This window comes from Melanerpes formicivorus, unplaced genomic scaffold, assembly GCF_026170545.1.
Source record: "Melanerpes formicivorus ecotype bairdi unplaced genomic scaffold, bMelFor1.0.p_v2 SCAF_118, whole genome shotgun sequence".
Taxonomy (NCBI): Eukaryota; Metazoa; Chordata; class Aves; order Piciformes; family Picidae; genus Melanerpes; species Melanerpes formicivorus.
In genome coordinates this window covers 1,384,098-1,399,692 of record NW_027142470.1, presented here as the reverse complement: position 1 = coordinate 1,399,692, position 15,595 = coordinate 1,384,098, and the positions used below count along the sequence as shown (strand labels likewise).

General features: G+C 52.9%; 1 protein-coding gene across 10 annotated transcripts in view; it reads right to left on the bottom strand.

The window, feature by feature from the left end:
- Positions 1-15,595, bottom strand: part of HIVEP3 (HIVEP zinc finger 3) — a 409,994-nt gene that overhangs the window by 95,495 nt on the left and 298,904 nt on the right. For all 10 annotated transcript variants that reach the window (XM_068167460.1, XM_068167459.1, XM_068167467.1 and 7 more), the window contains one exon: positions 712-776. The gene's annotated coding sequence lies outside the window, so the exon portion shown is untranslated. The remainder of the gene's footprint in view (positions 1-711; positions 777-15,595) is intronic.

The window sequence follows — 15,595 nt, the reverse complement described above, 5'->3', positions numbered from 1 at the left end:
AGGGTTGGAAGGGACCTCAAGGATCAGCCAGTTCCAACCCCCCTGCCATGGCCAGGGACAGCCCACGTTACAGCAGGCTGCCCAGAGCCACATCCAGCCTGGCCTTCAAAACCTCCAGGCATGAGGCTTCCACCACCTCCCTGGGCAACCTGTGCCAGTCTCTTACCACCCTCAGTGAAGAACTTCTTCTTAACATCCAATCTGAATCTACCCACTTCTAGTTTTGCTCCATTCCCCCCAGTCCTATCACTCCCTGACACCCTCAAAAGTCTCTCACAGCTTTCCTATAGGTCCCTTCAGCTACTGGAAGGGGCTCCAGGATTGCTGTGGAGGGACTTGTGACAAGGGCTGGGAGTGCCAGGGTGAGGGACAATGGCTTTGAGCTGGGAGAGGGGAGACAGAGACTGGAGATAAGGAAGAAATTCTTTGTAGTGACGATGGGGAGAGACTGCAACAGGTCGTGGCTGCCCCCTCCCTGAAGGTGTTCAAGGCCATGCTGGATGAGACAACCAGGTCTAGTGGGAGATGTCTCTGCTCCTGGCAGGGGCTTGGAACTAGAATGCCCTTTAAGCTCCTTTCCAACCCAAATCATTCTGTGATTCTCAAACAAATTGAAGAAAAATCAAAACAAACCAGAGAAAGAGAAAAGCAGGTCCTGGGGCCAGGCTGAGCCCTCTGCAGAGGGCAGAGCACACAGGACAGGTTACTCACAGTGGATGTGGTCGTCTGGAGTCCTGATGATGTCTCTCTTCTGCTTGCCCAGGCTTTGGTTCAGTCTGTAAGAGAAACAGCTCATTGGAGTCGTATTCTGCATCTAGTAAAGTGCCACACAGGGCTTACAGCAGGTGCCCTGATGGAGAGGATTGCTTGGTAACCAGAACAGTACACAAACTGAGGCCCAACAGCTGGAGAAGCCCTTGGTGACTGCATTCACCTCCTCCAGGACGTTTACCCAGATGGTGATGTGCACACTGGTGGAAAACATCCCCATGGGGTGATCCTCCTCCTGGGGGAGGCTGCAAGGGAGACCACAGGATAAACTGGGCTGGAAGGGACCTTCAAAGGGCATCTTGTCCAACACCCCTGAAGTCAGCAGGGACATCTCCAACTAGATCAGGGTGTTCAGGGCCACATCAAGTTTGACCCTGGATGTCCACAGCAATAGGTTCTCCACCACTGCCCTGGGCAGCCTGTTCTAGTGTCCCCCCAGCCTCACTCCCTCCTGATATCCAACCTAGCTCTGCCATGATCCAGTTTCAAACCATTGCCTCTTGTTCTATTCCCACAGGCCCTTCTCAACAGTCCCTCCTCAGCCTGCCTGTAGGCCCCCTTCAGGTATTGAAATGCAGCCCTAAGGTATCTCCAGATCCTTCTCTTCTCCAGGCTGAACAGCCCCAACTCTCCCAGCGTGTCCCCACAAGAGAGGTGCTCCAGCTCTCTAGTCATCTTCATGGCCTCCTCTGGACCCACTCCAGCAGGGAGACATCACCTTGGAGGAACCATCCACCTCCTGGGGTCATTGCAGTGCTTGCTGTCTGCAAAGGAAATATCTTCTTTGCCTTGGAGCATGATTCATACTCAGGGTGGTTGTGCATGCCCCCTCTTTGGAGGTGTTCAAGAGCCCTGTGGCCGTGGCACTCTGGGCCAGGGTTTAGTGGCCATGGTGGTGTTGGGTCCATGGTTAGACTGGATGATCTGAGAGGTCTTTCCCAACCCAAAGAGTTCTATGGTTCTGTGATCTGCCCAGCTGCTGAGGACTTGCTGAAGGGAGCAGGAAATCCTGCTGGGGCTCAATTCCCACTTCAGTTACACACTTCCTGTGTGAAACTCACAGTAGCTCCAGTCCATGTTAGTCCCTTTCTGAACAAGGAGACTTCCCTCTTTCACAGATGTGTTGTGAGTCATCCCCTAATGGCTGTGAGGCCCTCAGATGCTACAGGAAGGGAGAGACCCACAGAGATAAACAGGGATCCATGTAACTAGAAACAGCTGGGAAGGCATCCAGAAGCCTTTCTCTGCTCATTAGAAACTCTAGGACTGAAAGCTGTGCTTAGGAACTTTCACTTCTGCCCCACAAGGCTTCAGCAACACTGAGCCCCCAGGGCTCAGCTCTGGGACCAGCTCTCTGTAATAACTTCATCAATGATGTGGATGAAGGGATTGAGGCACCCTCAGGAAGTTTGCAGATGACACCAGATCAGGTTGCACAGAGCCCTGCTGAGCCTCACCTTGAATATCTGCAGGGATAGGGCCCCAAGCACCTCCCTGGGCAACCTGTTCCAGAGTTCCACCACCCTCATGGTGCAGAACTTGTTCCCCACAGCCAATCTCAAACTGCTCTGTTCTCATTTCAAACCATTGTCCCTCATCCTGTCCCTGCAGGCCTTTGGGAACAGTCCCTCTGCAGCCCTCTTGTATCCTCTTTCAGGTACTGGAAAGCTGCTCTAAGGTCTTCCTGGAGCCTCCTCTTCTCCAGGCTGAACAGCCCCAGCTCCCTCAGCCTGTCCCCATAGCAGAGGTTCTCCAGCCCCCCAAATCATCTCTGTGGGCTTCTCTGGACCCTTTCCAACAGGTCCATGTCCTTCCTGTGTCGAGGGCCCAAGAGCTGGATGCAGGACTGCAGGTGAGGTCTCACCAGAGCAGAGCAGAAGGGCAGAATCCTCTCTCTCATCCACTGGCCAGACTTGCACAATGCCAAGACACCACTCACAGTCCAGAGGGTTTCTGGGGCTTGGCTTTCTTAACATCTGGAATGAAACTAATCCTGGGCTGTTGTGGTTTTTATTTCTACAAACAAAACTCAAGGAAACCAAGTTCCCTCCCTAGGTTGAATTGACCCTCAAGAACCATTCAACTCTTTGACTGTGAAGGGGGATTAGGTGCACCACCAGCATGTCTCCCCCAGAGGACTGTCAATGCCTCTGCTGCTTTCCCTGCTCACAAACCCTTTGGTGCAAGGAAGGCAATGGAAAAGCAATCTTTTCAAACTGCTGCTGTGTAATGATGTCTTCCAAATGCATCTGAACTGAGCCACCCCAGCCCTGCCAAAGCAGGAGTGGGAAGCTGGCTCTTGGTGGTGACTCTTTCCAAGGTACTGTGCCTTGCACACAGCTGACCAGGAATTGCCTGGCCCTGAGAAGGCTTTCTTCTCCCTGCTGAGGCTTAGGGTTAAATTCATCTATTGAGAAACCTTCCCAAACAGCTCCAAGCCACAGAAGTGAAGGGAAAAAAAAAAGAAGACAAATAATGAGGGGACAAGCAGAGTTCAGATGGAGTTTATGATCCCTGCTCCCTTGCTTAATTGCAGAGTCAACTAGTGGGGAATGAGGGTTTAGACAATACCACAGGGGCTGCTCTCATGGCCAGCAAGCTTTGGAGAGATCAGCTGAAAATGGTTTTCCTTGACCCTCCTCTGACTCTGAGGGACCTCAGAGATCATCTACTCCAACCTCCCTGCCATAGGCAGGGAAGCCTCTCAACTAGACTTAGCTGCTCAAGGCTTCATCCAGCCTGGCCTTGAACACCACCCTTAGACCAAAGAACTTCTTCCTCAGCTCCAGTCTAACCCTGCTCTCCCTCAGCCTCAAACCCTTCCCCCTTGCCCTGTCTCCAGACACTCTCATGCAAAAGTCCCTCTGCAGCTTCCTGCAGGATCCCTTCAGGAATTGGAAGGCAGCATTGAGGTCCCCTTGGAGTCTTCTCTACTCCAGGCTGCACATCCCCAGCTCCCTCAGCCTGTCCTCACAGCAGAGCTGCTCCAGCCCTTGGAGCATCTTTGTGGCCTCCTCTCAGAGCCTGCCTTGCCTCTCATCCATGGATGCACACAGCCCTGCCTGGCCACTCGTGCTGAGCACAGGAGTCACTGCACACTGCCTGCTGGCTCATCCCTTTGCCTTGTCAAAAGCCAGCTGGGTGATGGAGAGTGGAGCTATGATGCAAACTGCCAGCAGACTGTCCCAGATTATTTCACTGGGTAAGAAGCAGAATCTTGCTTCAAGCTCCCCCTTCTACAGGGAGCACACACAGAGCCTAGACACTGAGATGGAGTGAGGTCCTCCCATGTCACTGGCCCTCAGGGTCAGCCAATTGATCTTGGCTCCTGGAAATTACTGCTAGCAGAGTACCTTCAGTTGCTGCAGAGCTACAGGGTGGAGGTTATCTGTGGTTAGTCACTCCCCTGCTCCTCCAGCCCTGAGGAACTGACTCCTCTCACTGACTGGTGAACACTAGGGCTGGGAGGGAGCAGAAGGAAGTGCACCATGGGAAGTTGAACAAGGACAGATGAACCACAGTGGAGGTCAGGCTGCCAAAGAGTTAAGGAACAGATAAGAGGACAGCTCTCAGACAGCAGACTCAGTGCTGACTCACAGCTTGCAACACTGGTTTGACAAGACCTGTAAGGAGCCAGTGGGCTGAGGAGGGGTCCCAGCCAGATCCACTGCACCCCCCAGCCAGACCCATTGCACCCCGCAGCCAGACCCATTGCACCCCCATTGGAGCCGGGTTGGTCTGCAGCCCTGCAGCAAGCTAGGTCATAGAGCTGCTGTTTTGCATGTGTAGGAGCTGGGGCTCACTGCACACAGCTCATCAAACCCTATGCAAATAGCAGAGCCAGAGGGCTTCAGCTGTACTGGGAGCCAAAACAAGCATCACAGAGACACAGCCCTGAGTCTAGACCTCAGCATGAAAAACAGAGCCCTCTGCCCTGGTGAGACCTCACCTGGAATATTGCATCTAGTTCTGGGCTCCCCAGTTCAGGAAGGACAGGCATCTGCTGAAGGGACTGCAGTACTGCCTGGTGAGGAGAGGCTGAGAGCTCTGGGGCTGTTCAGTCTGGACAGGAGAAGGCTGAGTGGGGATCTGACCAGTGTCTATCAATAGCTGAGGGCTGGGGGCCAGGAAGGAAGGGGCAGCCTCTGCTCAGTTGCACCCTGGGATAGGGCAAGGGGCAATGGATGGAAACTACAGCACAGGAGCTTCCACCTCAACATGAGGAGGAACTTCTTCACTGTGAGGGTGACAGAGCCCTGGAGCAGGCTGCCCAGAGAGGTTGTGGAGTCTCCTTCTCTGGAGACTTTCAAGACTCATCTGGATGTGTGACCTGTGCTGGATTCTATGGTCCTTCTCTGGCAGGGGGGTCAGACTCAATGATCTCCAGAGGTCCCTTCCAACCCCTAACATCCTCTGATCCTGTGGAGCCCAAATGAGCTACCAAAATGGAAACAAGTTTGTCTCACCACTGCCTAGATTTTGGTTTCCCTTGCAATAACACACAGCAAGTGCCAGGTCCTGGCTCCTACACCATCCCAGCACAGTGGGAGTTGGAAGGGACCTCTGGAGATCATCTAAGTCCAGTTTTATCCAGACCAGGTTGCCCAGAAATGCATTCAGGATGGTTTTTAATGTCTCCAGAGAAGGAGACTCCACAACCTTTCTGAGCAGCCTGGTCCAGTGCTCCAGCCCCCTGCACACACATCTACACTGTGCTGGCCTCAGGGGACTGGTTTGGAGCCTCTTCTCTGAGTGACTTCAGGAGAACAATTAATGCAGTAAGGGCTTACCCAGCAGGCAGCCTGCAGCTGCCTACATTAGATGGTCAGTGAACCACTGTGCAAAAGCTTACTGAATGACAGAGAAGTGGTGACAGCAGCAACAGGTCCTGACTGTGTCAGGATGGATTTCCTTTCCTTGCAGAGCATTCTCCAGTGCTTTGGACAGACAGATTTTACCAGCCACAATAAGGTCTCCTCAGAGCCTTCTCTTCTCCAGACCTTCACTTCTGTGCTGGCAGAAGTGACCAGAAAGGAAGGAGTGCTGGAGTCTTCAGGCAGCAAGGCACTGCCTTGACCAAGGGTGAGTATGGGCTTGGGACCACTACCCCATGGAGAGAACTCCTCCTACTGCCACGGTCCGGAGCAGGCTGCCCCAGGGCTGTGCTTGCAGGACTCAGGTCAGTGAGCTGACCTGCAGGGCACAGCAGCTTTGTAGGACTGAGCAAAGCCCAACAAGGAATTTGAGGCAATGAAAGCAGCAAAAAAAGAAACTTTCACCAAGCAAATTCCATCTCTGCTCCTGGATAATTTTACTCTGAGAGCTATTACACAAACTGCTTTGTGTCTCATTACCAAGCAAGCAGAAGCAATTAAGGAAAATGCAGTAAAACATAAGCAAAATAAAATTAAAGCAGACTCCAGGATTGTTGAACAACCTCCCTAAAATGACAAAGTGAGCTCTCAAGCAGACACCACACAAAGCTTCCAGCTTGCTTTGAATACAGAAGCAAGGAGAAGAAATAAAGCAGAGAGCATCTCTACACAAACAACATCTCTCCCGGGGAGTGGAAGGTGGCTGTGCACTGCATTTTTATTTGGGCAGGCATTGGAAGCTGCTGAGACCCCACCTGGAGCACTGTGAACAGTTCTGGAGCCTCTATTACAGGAAGGATCTGGAGGTGCTGGAAGGTGTCCAGAGAAGGGCCACGAGGATGAGCAGAGGGCTGGAGCTGCTCTGCTATGAGGACAGACTGAGGGAGTTGGGGCTGTTCTGTCTGGAGAAGAGAAGACTCTGAGGAGACCTAATTGTGGCCTTCCAGGATCTGAAGGGGGCTCCAAGAAAGCTGGGGAGGGACTTTTGAGGGTGTCAGGGAGTGATAGGACTGGGGGGGATGGAGCAAAACTAGAACTGGGTAGATTCAGATTGGATGTTAGGAAGACATTCTTTGCCATGAGGGTGGTGAGAGACTGGCACAGGTTGCCCAGGGAAGGTGGAAGCCTCATCCCTGGAGGTTTTTGCAGCCAGGCTGGATGTGGCTCTGCAACCTGATTTAATGTGAGATATCCCTGGCCATGGCAGGTGGGATGGAACTGCCTGATCCTTGAGGTCACTTCCAATGCTGTGATTCAATGATTGGCACAGGCTGCCCAGCGAGGTGGTGGAGTCCTCATCCCTGGAGGTGTTCAAGAAACCTGTGGTGATGGCACTCTGGGACATGTTTTGATGGCCATGGTGGTGTAGGGTTGAGGGTTGGACAGAGTGATCTTATAGCTCTTTACTAACCAAAACAGCTCTGTGATTAGCAGTTGGACTCCATGATCTGGAAGGTCTTTTTCAACCTTAATGATTCTCTGATCATCTGCATGATCCCTGGGCAGAAACACAAGGGGATGCCCATGAGGCTCCCTCTCTGTACACAGGCAGAGCAAAACAGGGTTCCTGGATGCATTTCCACCTTTGTGTTTATCTCCACACAACACAGAACACAACACACAAAGCTCAGTCAAGTCTTTGCCTTATTTAACAAAAGAACTGCTAAAGGTCCATCTTTGCCATCCTTGTATTTGCCATCCTTCCACGGCAGCACACCAGTACAGCCAAGCTGATGCTCTTTTCCCCAATGACTGATTTCTTTTACCCTGATGAATTCATTTCACAGAACCCCAGCATGGTGGGGTTGGGAAGGAACCTCTGGATATCATCCAGTCCAAGCCCCCTGCTCCAGCAGGGCACCCACAGCAGCTTGCCCAGGAGCACAATGGCCAGGGGGGGCTGGAAGCTCTCCAGAGAAGGAGACTCTACAACCTCTCTGGGCAGCCTGCTCCAGGCCTCCAGCACCCTCACACCAAAGAACTTTCTCCTCCTGTTCAGATGGAACCTCCTGGCTTCCAGTGTGTCCCCACTGCCCTTTGTCCTATCCCAGGGCACCACTGAGAAAGGGTCTGGCCCCAATTTGTGCAAGATTCCACAGGAGTCTGTCCTTCAGCCACATGAGTGCTGGCAGCCCAGGTGTTCTCTTTGCAACACGTCTAGGAGATGGTAGAGCAGGGCTGCAGGTTCTGCCTTGCACAAGCACTGTCCTCCATGGTGAGCAGCTCAGAGTGGCAAAGCAAGCCCCTGCTCTAACACCTGAAGCCAACAGCATTCCCTGCCTCGTGATCCAGCTACCCCCAGCCACCCTCACCCTTGTGCACACACAGTGCCAAGGCCCTGCAGACAGAAGGACATCTGTGCCTTGGTTCCTGCTCCATCTCTGCTAGCAGATGGAGATGCTCTGACAGCCACTGCTGGCTGACACAGGGGACACAAACCAGAAACCAGCCGAGCTGGAAGCAGCAGCAGCTGCTGCTGAGCCAAGGCTCTGCTGCTGGCAGATGCAGCAGCTCACATCCTGTCTGGAAGGCACAGAGGGGGACCTCTGCCATCATTCACCAGCGGGTGGCAGGGTCACTTCTGTCATCCATTTCTGACAGCCCAGCTCTGCTCTTCATGCTTGCTTTGGGCCAGCACAGACACTCTTACTGGCTTGCTTCTGGCTTTTCTTTCTCCCCCCCCCCCCCCCCCCCCCCCCCCCCTCTTAATGTTTTCTGGTTTATACTTTAAAAACTAAAAATCATTAAATATCTCTGGGGTTTTGTCATTTCCCTCTCTCTGAGAAAACAAAGCAAATTTACAAGGTTTGAGCAAATTCTTGGGGTGTGCCAAGGGCTGAGGGCTGCATCCTTCCAAGAGCTGAATGCCACTAAAGGTGAGAGGCGTTTGAAAGGCAGCCAGGAAAATCTGGAGCAGCCCATTTGACTTGGACAATAGTGAAAGAAGCCAAAAGCACCCAGGCCACCACCTCCAGAGCTCCTTGCAGAGCTGACTGATGAGCCTGCTCACCACAGCATTCCCCCACAGCTCCAGCAAAGCCAACACATGCTCAGCAGAAAGTTTCCACAGAAAACAGGAAAAGCTTTGCCCTCTCAGCTCGATGATTTTTTTTTCTCTCCCCTCTCAAGCAAAGAAGAGAGAGAGATTCAGGCTGCTGAAGTGCCCCTGCCATGAAGCTTGGCATTGCTCTGGCTTTAGGAGACACCACACTGACCCAGGAGGAGCTTGGTACTGAATCAGCCCCTGCCCTGCTAAGCCTTTGTCCCAGGGAGCTCAGAAGGGAGGTGGCAGGAGGAGAGCACTGAGCATACATGAAGGGAGCAGAAAGAAGTTACTTTGGTTCAATAAACTGCAATGTCCTGCATGTGGGAATGAACCTGAACTCCAGCCCCCTCCCCTCAGCAAAACCCAGACAGCAAAACACCACCTGGAGATCTGTGTTTTGAGACACCCCCCCCCCCCCCGCCATGCAGTGTTGGGGCAGCTCTGGAGTCCTCAGCACAGCACAGACCTGCTGGAGCAGGGCCAGAGGAGGCCACAGCAATGCTGGCAGGGCTGGAAGCCCTCTGCTGAGAGGCCAGGCTGAGAGAGTTGGGGTTGTTCAGCCTGGAGAAGGCTCCAGGGAGACCTTCTGGTGGCCTTTCAGTACCTAAAGGAGCTGATCAGAAATCTGGGGACAGAGTTTAGAGAAGGGCCTGATGGGGCAGTCAAGAGGTGATGGTTTGAACTGAAACAGATTCATGAGTGGAGAGAAGGAAGAAATGTTTGACACTGAGGGTGGTGAGAGCCTGTGCCAGGTTGCCCAGAGAGATGGGAGATGCCCCATCCCTCAAACCATTCCAGGTGAAGTTGTCTGGGGCTCTGAGCAACCTAGTTGCAGATGTCCCTGCTGGCTGCAGGGAGGGTGAACTAGGTGAGGTCCTTCCCACCCAAACCAGGCTGGGACTCTGATAAAACAGATCCCATGCCCAGGCACCCTATGCACCCACACAACATCCATGGTGATGAGAAGCAGGCAGCAGGAGACAACCTCCCCTGGCTGAGCAGTGTCAGTGGAAGTTGTGTGCTGCTGGCTCCAGCACAGGACTGAGCTAAACCCAGGGAGCAGGAGCCAGGCAGAGGCAGAGCAGCCAAGCTTTGCATCGCAGCCTCTTGCTGTCTATGCCAGTCCTGTGGCAGCTCTGTCACAGGGGTGGCTCCTGCCACCCAGAAGCTGTGCTACTTCCATGGCACCCAGGGTGAGTTACTCAGGCTGCAGAGCTGCTGCCTGCCCAGAGGCTTGGAGCCAGAAGGCAGCAGCTTTCTTCTCCACACAGCAAAAAGCAAGCTCAAGCTTTCTGCTTCACTTCTCCAGATCACAACATGCCAGCTGGGTAATCCCTGCTGCTGCTGCTGCTGCAAAGTTTGCAGCACTGCAGGTCATGACCTCAACCAGACCTCAGTGGCCACACCAGGATCTGGAAGATGCTGCTATTTTGCTAGAAGTTCTGCAGGGAAATCCAGGCAGACACTCAACAGACACTGCCCAACCCATGAGGAGCAGCTCCAGCAGCGTCTCCAGGGAGGAGGAGAGGACTTTGTGACTGAAAGCTGAAGATGGATCATTAAAGATCTCATAAAGCCTTCTGGAGAAGGCTGCAATTCCCACACTGCTGGGCAGGAGGGTTTGCTTTCCTTGCTGTCCATCAGGACCATGCAAGGTCAGGGCCTGCTCTTGCCCAGCTGCCCTCTGCCCGTGCACGGTATCCCAGCATCGGAAGCTGAGTTAACCAAGTTCCTCCTGCTCTGATACTCAATAAGGACAGAAGATGCCAGAGGAATACAAGTGAATTATTAATTCCCTAGGTTAGGATGATACAAAAGCAGGATGTAGAGGGGAGAATTACAGCAGCTGTCTGCAGCCTCTGATGAGAACAAAATAAATAATAAAATGACCTGACCTGGAGCACTGCATCCAGCTCTGGGGGCCCCAACACAACGAGGGCATGGAACTGTTGGAGAGGGTCCAGAGGACACCATGAAGATGAGCAGAGGATGGAGACCCTCCCCTGTGGGGACAGGCTGAGTTGGGGTTGTTCAGCCTGGAGAAAAGAAGACTCCAGGGAGACCTTAGAGCAGCCTGCCAGTACCTGAAGGGGCTACAAGAGAGCTGGGGAGGGACTTGTGACAAGGGCTGGGAGTGCCAGGATGAGAGAAAATGGCTTTGAGCTGGGAGAGGGGAGATTGAGACTGGAGATGAGGAAGAAATTCTATAGTGAGGGTGGGGAGACACTGGAACAGGTTGCCCAGGGAGATTGTGGATGTCCCCTCCCTGGAGGTGCTCCAGGGTCAGGAACACCAGGCCAGGCCAGGCTGGATGAAGCCTTGAGCAAGCTGGGCTGGTGGGAGGTGTCCCTGCCCATGGCAGGGGGCTGGAACTGGATGGTCTTGAAGGCCCCTTCCAACCCAACCCATTCTACCATTCTATGGTAAATCAGATCTCCCAAAGCTGCGTGTTTCTCTCTGGACACAGCACCAATCAATGCACAACACTGCATTGTGCCAGGCAAGCACAAAGAGCAGATGCTGAAAGAATTCTGTCCAAGGGACAGTGGGGAAAAAAAAAAACCAAACAACAACCCACAAAATAAATAAATAAACCCAACAACCCTGGGATCTCAGTGGAAATAATTCACCAAGGAAGCTTCCCTCACTGATTCAGCAGCACAGACAATGGGGTTTTTCCTACCCTCAATGAAAAGAGAGATAGAAAGAGAAGAAAATGTTCCTTTTATTCTCTGCAAGCAAAAAATAGAGCTTCTGGTCCTATCACCAGGCTGGCAACCTCCTATTCACTGACTCAGTCTTGATTCATTGGGAGCATGCACTGCAATTCAGTTTTGTGTTGGCACAGAACAGAAATGGGGAAATGAACCCCCCAAAAGGCCTCACTGGACACACAGAGCAAGTGTCTGCCTGTCCCCAGTGCCACTCTCAGCCTGCAAACTTCCTCAGTGAAGACCTTGCTGTGGTTTTGTTCCGTGGCAGGGGAGCTGCTGGGAGAGGCAGCTTCATTAAGAGGACTTTTCTCAGGATCAATATTTTCTCAGGCAACACAGAGCTGCTGAGCACTGGCTGCTGGGCAGGTGGGAGCAGACCTGCTCATGAACTGCAAGAGATGGTGCAGCTCCTGCAAGCTCTCCTTCACAGAATCCCAGCATGGTAGTGGTTGGAAGGGACCTCTGGAGATCATTCAGTCCAACCCCCCTGCTCCAGCAGGGCACCCACAGCAGCTTGCCCAGGAGCACAATGCCCAGGGGGAGTTTGGGAGCTCTCCAGACAAGGAGACTCCACAACCTCTCTGGGCAGCTTGCTCCAGGCCTCCAGCACCCTCATACCAAAGAATTTTCTCCTCCTGCTCAGATGGAGCCTCCCAGGTTCCAGTTTGTGCCCATTGTGTCCTGTCCCTGGGCACCACTGAGAAGAGTCTGGCCCCAGCCTCTTGCCCCTCACCCTTTAGCTCTTGCTGAGCATTGCTCAGGTCCCCTCTGGGGCTGCTCTTCTCCAGGCTCAATGCCCTCAGGGTTCTCAGCCTTTCCTTCTCGCAGTGATGCTCCAGGCCCCTCAGCATCTTCCTAGCCTCTGCTAGACTCCTTCCAGTAGTTCCCTGCCCCTCTTGAACTGGAAAGCGCAGGACTGGACACAATACTCCAGATGTGACCTCACTAGGGCAGAGTAGAAGGAGACAACATCCCTGCACCCTTCTTAATGCAGCCAGCAATGTCTCTCTAGCCTCACCTTGGCAGGATGACCTCCACACTGCAGATCTGGGGAGGTTTTAGGGTGTCAGGGAATGACAGGACTGGGGGGAATGGAAAAAAACTAGAACTGGGTAGATTGAGATTGGATGTTAGGAAAAAGTTGTTCCCCATGAGGGTGGTGAGAGACTGGCACAGGTTGCCCAGGGAGGTGGTGGAAGCCTCCTGCCTGGAGGTGTTTGCAGCCAGGCTGGATGTGGCTGTGAGCAACCTGCTGTAGTGTGAGGTGTCCCTGGCCATGGCAGGGGGCTTGGAACTGGCTGATCCTTGAGGTCCCTTCCAACCCTGACAATTCTATGATCCTATGATGCTGTGTCTGCACCCTCACACAGGTCTGTGCCCCAGGGATTCCAAAGGAGAAGCTGCAGAGCTCTGTGCCAGCAGCCCCAGAGGCTATGAGGATGCAGCAGTGCTGGAGGGCCCTGGTGTTCCTCAGACCAACTGCGTGGAGGTTCAGAGGGAAATGTCACATTTTACAGCTCCTGTGCTGCCAGGAGAGGCCAAGCCAAGTCACAAAAAGCAGAAAGAGCTTTAAATCAAGATATCCATTTGTTTAACAGGAGAGGGAGGAAAACATGACCGAGTTTGGAGGGAATGTAGTTAGCTTTGCAGGAAGAGAAGAATCAAGTCTGGACAGTGTTTGCTTCCCTGTCATCACAAGCTCTACAAACCCACCCCCTCCCCTTGTACACCCAGACAAAAGCACACCTTGTGGCAGCCCTTAATGAGAAGCAGAATGTGCTGTGGTTAATTTCCAGGTGATTGGCCTCTCATCAGCAGATCCTTCTTGGAGATGAAGGCAAATATTTACCCAGGGACCCCATCGGCTGCCTGCCTGTCCACTCTGTTTTTCCCCCTCATAAACCTGTTCCTCAGGAATCCACAGCACCAGCACTCACTGGAGGGAATGAGAGAAAACCCAGAGCAGGATTTTCCCCCCTAGACAGGATCTCCTCCACACCACAGAGTCTCTACTCTCTTAAATCTGATTGGATTAAAACATCAAGCAAAAACTCCCCATCCTTGACTCCTACACAGGGATGAAGCCAGACCAAATATTCCCTCTGGCATCTGCTGCTTCCAGAGAGTTGTGGTGGCTCCACTGGAGAGCTGAGGTGGGTTTGGATGAGGGCAGCTGCTCTCCACTGTGGTGGCACAAATTTACTGAGTGATGCAGCACGACACAGAGTCATTTTTTACCTGCATGCAGGTTGTGTCAACCCTAGGGACAAGTCCAGGCTGAGTAAAGATTGGGATGAGGGCAGCCCTAAAGAAAGAGATTTGGGAGTGTTGGTTGAGGAGAAGCTCCCCAGGAGCAAGCAGTGCCCTCATGCAGCTGTGTGCTGGGCTGCAGCCAGAGGAGTGTGGGCAGCAGGGCAGGAGAGGGGATTCTGCCCCTTGGCTCTGCTCTGCTCACACCTCACCTCCAATCCTGCCTCCAGTTCTCGTGTCCACAGCAGAAGAAGGACACAGAGCTGTGGAGTGAGTCCAGAGGAGGCCACAAAGATGATCCAAGGGCTGGAGCAGCTCTGCTGTGAGGCCAGGCTGAGGGAGCTGGGGGTGTGCAGTCTGGAGAAGAGTCCAGGGGGACCTTAGATCTGCCTTTCAGTACCTGAAGGGAACCTGCAGGAAGGCTCCAGAGGGACTTTCCCTGAGGGTGTCTAGAGACAGGACAAAGGGGAATGGTTTGAAGCTGAGGGAGAGCAGAGTTAGACTGGAAGTTAGAAGTTCTTTAGTACCAGGGTGCAGAGACACTGGAACAGGTTTCCCAGGGAGGTTGTGACAGCCTCCTCCCTGGAGGTGTTCAAAGCCAGGCTGGATGAGGCTTTGAGCAACCTGGGCTGGTGGGAGGTGTCCCTGCCCATGGCAGGGGGCTGGATCTGGATGATTTTAAGGTCTCTTCCAACCCAGTCTGCGACTCTGTGACTCTGTTCACGTGTTTAGCTGAGAGGTGTCCATTGCCCACGGCACGAAGGTTGGAGCAGAATCTCTGAGGTCCCTTCCCACCTCAGTCATCCTATGATCCATTCTTTCTTTCCCCAGCCAAAGACATTTCAGTTCTTTTAAAAATAGACCAAATAAATGTTCTGAAGCCCAACTGGTTCCTGTTGAGCCCTATGCTAAGCGCAGTAGGATCTGAGGTTTCCTGGATGACTACTCACACAGAGCAATCCATCTGCTTTGCTGGGGATGTGAGATCAGGCTTTGGGGAAGAGAAAAAAAAAACAACCCAACATTTATTTGCCTTGAATTCATTAATATTTGCCCTCCATAGCACTTCCTTAATGCCATTCCAGCTCAGAGCCCTGATGAGCTGAGCTGCGAAGCGCCAAAGGAGACTTTTGGAGGTGTCTCAGGCCACCAGCGTGAGCTCATTTCTAATTAAACACACAAGTTCACACTTTTATTTCATTAGGAGCATAATAATAAATGTACACATAATTGGCTGATTCTTAATTCATCAGCTATTAGAAACAAATTCCCTGAGTCTATTAGGATTAGAAAGTGGAGCTTTGTGTGGCTGAAGTCGCCTCCTGCTCCTGATCTCCATTAAGATGTCATTTTGCTCAGGGCTTTGAGGGGTTGAGGTAATTTATCCAGTCCATGGCTACAATAACAGCAGGCACAGCTTCTGCTGAAGTGTTGCTGCAAGGTTAGAGCGGCAGGAGATCCTTCCCTCTGGATTTGGGGCAAGCTGGGGAACTGCTGGAGCTGCTCCAGAAAGGTCGTTTAGACACCTCCCACCGCAGCGGGGTGCTCAAGGCCTCATCCAGCCTGGCCTCCCTCCAGGGAGGGATCAGAGGATGTGAGGGGTTGGAAGGGACCTCTGGAGATCATCAAGTCTAACCCCATCTGCCAGAGCAGCAACCACAGAATCCAGTGCAGGTCACAGGAACACACCCAGACAGGTCTTGAATGTCTCCAGAGAAGGAGATTTCACAACCTCTCTGGAGAGCCTGCTCCAGTGTCTCCCCACCCTCACTCTCAAGGATTTCTTCCTCATCTCCAGCCTCAGCTTCCCCTCTCCCAGCTCAAAGCCATTGTCCTTCATCCTGTCAAGTGTTTGTCCAAAGTTCCTCCCCAGCTCTCCTGGAGCCCTTCAGGTACTGGAAGGCAGCTCTGAGGTCACCCTGGAGATTTCTCCACGCTGA